At 45.8% G+C, this 6,612-nt stretch overlaps 1 pseudogene; it reads right to left on the minus strand.

The window, feature by feature from the left end:
• Window positions 1-578: 578 nt before the first annotated feature.
• Window positions 579-3,344, minus strand: LOC102011616 (annotated as a pseudogene).
• Window positions 3,345-6,612: the final 3,268 nt, after the last annotated feature.

The raw sequence follows: 6,612 nt of genomic DNA on the forward strand, positions 1-6,612 counted from the left end.
GTTACACACTGATACACAATGAAGTAAGGATACAGGACTCAACATCTGTTTATGTGCAAAGCATCTCCTTGACCTTAAGCTTGAAAGGAAAAACTGCCTGGATTGAGACAACTGGAGAGGAATGGCTGGCTGAGGGAGCTGTTCTTCTCAGCCCACTGAAATGCCAAAAGGCCCAAGAAGAGATGGGCAGGACCAGCAAGAAGACAGGAGCCTATTGTAGAGGAGATGGTAAGAAGAGTTCTTGTACCAGCTGAGCTAAGGAAGGCAATGCAGGGCGTTCTGAGCTTTGCGGAAGCTTACGCACAGCTTTGCCAGAGTTGTGTAACTATATCTAACTGAAATAACTGATTGGGTTCTATGTTGCTCAAAGCAAGCTGATTGATTAACATAATTGATTAACCAAATATTTAACACGATGACCCATCCTCACTTCTAGAGATAAGATTATATCTTATTTTGAGGAATATATAAGACTTGTAGAAAGCAAGAACAGAGCTCAGGGATCATGGCTAGGGCGTTTTTCCCTGATCCTAACTCAAACCAGCAATGGCACTGTTCTGCACCCTACAGATAGGAGGTTAGATGCCAAAAAGGATTTTGAGGTCGACCAAGGTAAGCTTGGCAAAAGATTCTCCAGATCCTGATGAACTTGTTTGGTTAAGTCTTTCTTTTTTTCTTGAAGCTGTAAGATCTTCTCTTCCACTGTCCCCTCACAAATAAATCTGTGCATGAAAACATTTCTGTTGTCCTACTCTGTAAATTCGGTCACAAGCTTGATCTTCAAGGGATGGATTCCAGTGCATGTCCAGAAGAAAAAGATGGTTTCCTCCAGTCAGATTTAAACCAACACCTCCAGCCAAGAGAGAGATTAGCATAACCTGAGGATCCCTGAAGTGGCTAAATGCCCTTACCAAGTCCATTCTCTGTTTGGGGTTGACAGAGCCATCGACGGTGGCGTAACTCAGTCCATGCTTCTTCAGGTGCAGTGCTACTTCTTTCAGCATGCTGGTCCACTGAGAGACAGTGCCACTCTTTAGGGACCCTGAGGTTCTTCTCATTGCCTCCAGTTCTGCCAACAGAGATGATATCTTGGTGCTCCCTAGTGTGTCTTCAAAAAGCTCCACTGTGAAGCATGTCCCATTAAGGGAAATAGCGGGAGATGGCTCTGCATCATGGAGTTCAGACAAGGTCATAGCGCTGAGCTGCCCTTCCAGGGACAAAACAAGGCCTTCAGTTGTGCGGGATCCAGGGCTGACTTCAGTAAAGAAAGATGACAGCAGCACTGGTGCAGTCTCAGCAGCTGGGGCAGGATGTGGACAGTGCTGGATTTCTGCAAGTCTGCTGTCACCAGGCACCGGGGCTCACTGGACCCAAACTCTCGTACCACTCTATAGAATGGATTATTAGTGCTTCTTTCAGATTGGTCTCCTCCATTCTCATGTCTTTTTAGATAGGACTGAGGAGCTGACCTTGATCTTGCAAAAAAGACTTTGTACACAGTGTCTTCATTTTCGGAAAGCTTTAAATGATATAGCTGAAATTTACGCTGGGGCGGTGTCACCAAGGGTGAGTGCAATCATTGTCAAGATTTTTCCTAAGCCTGTGTCATCCACCAGAATCCCTCCTGTGGCTTCTGGTTTTCCTGCCGTAGTAACCAGGCTAATGCCTGCTTCTGGTGCAGTAGCAAAGGGACCCTCCAGCCAGCTGGATCTTCTGCCACTGCTGTCTCACCAGGACAGGACTCCAGTGATTGATGCAGCTCATCAAGGACTTCACTTGTGACTTTCCACACTGCATAATAGTGATCTTGGTTTCTGTGGCCTTCAGGGCACTGATTGGGTCCTCCAACAGATCCCTGACAGGCTGCCTTCAGTCCTAGAGATCCCACAGGCTGAAGATCATGACCCACAAGGGGCTGGGCAGGCACCACATGGGCAGGGTCAGTGGGAGCTTTGATGAAGTTGCTCTGTTTTGATGCTTGAGTATTGCTCTTCTCATTAGCACCTTGCTCTGGGGAGAGGGTCAGGGCACCAAGTGCTTCTTCCAACACCTGGATTTTACTAACTTCTCACCCTTATCGGGAAGAGCCTGGATGTTCACTGCTGTCAATGTGCTCTGCTTTTGTCTGAGCTGGGCAGTAAGGTACACATGCTGGGCTGCTGAGCTGGAGGGTTCTACCTTGCTGGAAATACTTGTGGCTGTGGATATTTTTCTTTGCACACTTTGATCAGGGGGTTGGAGATTCTTCTTTTGTTTATCCATCATCAAGGTAAAGAGTGGTGGGCTCTCTGGCTTATCAGAAATAAAGCAATATCATCTTTCTCACTGTCATCACTGCTAGAGGCAGCCTCTTCCAGAGAAAGCCTTGGTGCCACTGGTCCTTTCTGATCAGGCCCATGGGCCTTCACCTGGGCCTGGCAATGCTCCTGAGGGAGGCTTTTCTGGAAGTTCTGAGCAGATGGGCCATCGTTGGCCTCTGATTCCTTAGCCTTGCAGTTCTTGAGGTGGGCCTTGCTGAGCTGTCCCTCTTTCTGGGGCTGGTTTACTGGGTTCTGACTGTGAACAGTTCGAGGTAGAAGCTGGGTTTCCTTTCCTCTCAAGAGGTCTGATTTGTTTCGGACATCCTGACTTTCACCACCTGACTTCTCCTGGGGAGTCACGGATGCTGCTCTCAGCTCATTTCCATTGCGCTGTTCGGATGAAGTTCCTTCAGGCTCCTCCTCTCCACACTGAGCCTCTGCTCTTTCTTCTTGCTCATTCTCTTGAACTCCAGCTTGCTTTTTCTTTATCACCAGGCCAGATGAGAGGCCTTTCTCCATCCAGCAGCTAGAGTCAGGCTTCTGCACCTCCTTTTGATCGAAGAGCTGGTCTCCCTTTTCCCTTGGCTTCCTATCATCTGGCTTTTTCTCACCCTCCCTTTTGATGGGCTGTTTCCAAGGAGCTGGTTCTTCATTCTTGTCAAGCGCCTTGAATGGGTTTCTCAGCTGGTTGGAAGGATGAGGAAATGGCTCAGAGGCATGAGACTTATTGGTGACAGGATGATCTTCAGAATTAGGGTCCTGCCATGGAACACTTCCATTCCATTGTTTCCCCTCTTTCTTACTTCTAGTGCATCCGAAGAACAACCTGTATTCTTTCTTGCCCTGTGGTAGATACAAACCCTGAAGCTCTACCACAAAATCCTCATGAAATAAACAGTGGGAAACAGGAATGTCAGTGGCCTGCACGAAGCTGCACGTGTCCTCCCAGCACACACAGAAGCTCTTTCCCTTACTCAGTCCATTGCAAACACCGGACTTCAAAAAGCAGAAATTCTCATGCTCTGGGCACTAAACTTCTTCCATAGCTCCTCTCAGGCCTTCCGAGGAAGCTGCCTTGGCTCAACACCCGGCTTTATCGGATGCGTCCTTCAGTGACTGGGCCTTCGTGAATATGGATTTCATTATGGAGCACCTGCAGGAGACATTTCTCACTCGGCATGCACTTACTAAACAATTGGCTTAATTCATGTAATTAATCATATTTCTCGCCTGATAGTGATCGCTGCAAAATTTGTAGCTGATTTCTTGCCTATTTTGAGCCATGGACAGGAAACATTTTGAATACTGATTTTATTTCTGGCTTTAAGTCTTTTTTTTTTTCCTAGTCTAGCCTTTCTGCTTGTTCACTTTGATCCTAAGATTAACTTGCGTCTGCTCAGTAAGTCTCCTTAAATTATACTTGGGACAAGCATCAATAAGAATAAAACAGCAGAATAGTCCTGGGAGGCCAGGGATGGGTTAGCTCATCAGCACCCTGTGTGCCAGGCACCCTTTACAACGTAAAGTACACAGAGTGTGAGCGCCAACGCTGCTGACACCTGCTGACTTTTGTCACCTTTGTAGGCTCGGTGGTCTCACCTTTGCTGAGTTATGCTGCCTGGGAAAAGATAACCGACCCATCAAAGCTACATCTCCTAATCACCATGATTGACAATTTTCTGTTGCTGAATTACAGTTCGTTATGGAATTTCCCCCTCCTCTTAGTGTTTCTTGGGTTTTGCTGTTATTTGAGGTTCTCCATATGGGCTTCTCTACCTCCAGTCTTACTCTGTTTAGGGTTCTCTCCCACAAAGTCTTGCATGATTCACATGAAATGCCAGGTCCTCCTGCTGTAGCAAGGATGTTCCTCTAGCCACACCCAAATCAATGCTCTATGCCTATGAACGTCAGAGTTGAATGTCCCCTGCCCAGCGCTTCCTCCTTCCTTTTCTGCTTATTTTAAAGAAATGGTGTGGAGGTCACCTCTTCTAAGACATCTTCATTTACTTCCTCAAACCACACTCTCCCCTTCAGTACCTCTTCCCTGTATGAAGCCTCTTGCTGTCCTGTGCACAGCTCTATCGCTGACTTTTCTATTTTGGTAACAGCTTTATTAAGATATAATTCATACACCAACAATTTGTGCAGTTAAAATGTATATTCAGAGTTATGGAACTATCACCACAATCAATTATAGAACAATTTCATCACTCACAGTCCAATTGGAAACAAACCAAAGATCCATTAATGGATGAATGGATAAATAAAAGATAGTATATCTGCACAATGGAATATTATTTGGTCGTAAAAAGAAAGAAATGATGAATGTTACAACACAGTTGAATACTGAAGATGCTACTTGAAAGAAGCCAGTCTTTTGCACAATTTTTTATAATCACTGTTTTCTATTTCTATTTCATTCATTAGATTCTGGATAACCCAATGGCAGGGAATATCTGATGCATTTCCCCCTTAGGATACAGAATCCTAGAACATTAGGATTCTCAAAAGGAACAGAATCAATAGAAAATGTAATATACAATTATTTAAAGGGATTTATTAGGTCAGCTTCCAGGATCAGAGGTGGAAGAGTCCACAGTGGCCTTTGGCAGGCTGAAAAATCAGAGTCTAAGAAGCTGCAAGTTGCAGAATGAGAGGGAGCAAGGACGCAGAACCAGTCCCAGACTGAAGGTCTGGAAGCTCCCTGGAGAGTCACTGGTGTGAGTCCACTGAAAGGCTGAGAAAGCTGGAGTTGATGTCCACAGGCGAGGGCAATAGCAAAAGACAAGCTACTGCAGCAGAGTGGAGCTTTCCAAAGATAGGCAGGCTACTTCTTTCTTCCCCTTTCATTTCATATAAACTGCAAGCCTATTGGACAGTGCCATGTCCAATGGAGGGGACTTCTCTCCTCAGTTTGCATGCCAATCTGCATGCCAGTTTATATACCAATCATGTCTGGAGACATCCCGCAGACACACCCAGAACTGTGCTTCACTAATCTGCTCAGTGTCTTGTCTCTTAAACCAATCAAACTGACAATCAGGATGAACAGTCATGCACAAGGTAGAGCTTGGTGCTAGGAGGTACTCAGGGAGTATTTGTTGTTTAAAAACCCACATCATAAAACACTAGAGACTAAACCAGTGATGGCAAATCTTTCAGAGCTTTCAATAATATAAACAGCGTGCTGTGCCATGTGTGCTGTAGGTTCGCCACCACTGGACTAAACCATGGAGAGTAGGGAAGTAAATTCATGTATTGAAATATAACATTGTACCTTATGATTATGTACAATCCCTACATACTAATAAAAGTATAAAAAATGGTTGAAGGGATAGAAATATTAGGCACTCTGCTTTAATCATTGTATCTTGTAGGCATGTATGAAATTATTACATTAGAATCCGTAAGTTTGTATGATTAAAAGAATAATGAAAATTAAAATAAGTGAACTTAAATTCTGTAAAAAAGAAGGGGATGGTACCTGGTTCTTGGAATTCTTAAAATAACATGCAAGAAAGAACAAACTGAGGGAGAAACTTTCTTCTTGGAGCACATTCACTCTTCTTTATTTGTTTCCTTCATTTTTGGGGGGCCCAGGGGTGGACCTCGGAGCCTCACACATGTAAAGCAGGCGCTCTCCCAGTGAGTTAAACCTCAGCCCCAGGTTCATTCTTTGCAGTCACCCCTTGTGGCCCTCACCCTGTGCACACTTCCTGTTTCCTCATTAATGCTGCCTCTGTAAAGAAGATGGAAGCCTGAACTGTGTGCCTCCCTGTTCTCTAAGCGACTCTGGGTTCATGGTCTCATCCCTGCAGCTTCGCTGACCTCCGATATCACCAGAGGACAAGCTTCCTTCCCTGGGATGTGTCAGCTCTGTGCCTGTCACACCTGCCTGTCCTCACTTCCCTGACAAGGCCCTTCCTAGATCTGCAAGCTCTCCCTGTGACTTTGCGGCGCATGCTACCACAGAGGGCCAGGCCTTGGCTGGAGACAGAACATTCCAAATTGGAGCTTGGAGTGAGACGGGCATCTGAAGGGATGCGCTCCCCTCACTCAGGCAGGCAGATGCTGATGCTTAGAGCTATCTGCACCTGTGACCACAGGTTGTGCAGGGGCTAGGTCTGCACCTGGACCCTGTTACTCACTGCCTAGCTATGGTCCCGTGGACTGCAGCACTCGCCTGGCCCTCAGGGTTCTTTCAAAGCTAATTGTGCCTTTGGAAACTCAGCCATTTGTGCTCTCTTCAGAGCACTCTTTTGGTTTTAGTTGAACTTGTGTTGCCTGAGTTGCTGCTCCTAAAACCGAGAGT

The sequence above is a fragment of the Chinchilla lanigera genome, unplaced genomic scaffold, assembly GCF_000276665.1.
Source record: "Chinchilla lanigera isolate Chin_1 unplaced genomic scaffold, ChiLan1.0 scaffold00002, whole genome shotgun sequence".
Taxonomy (NCBI): Eukaryota; Metazoa; Chordata; class Mammalia; order Rodentia; family Chinchillidae; genus Chinchilla; species Chinchilla lanigera.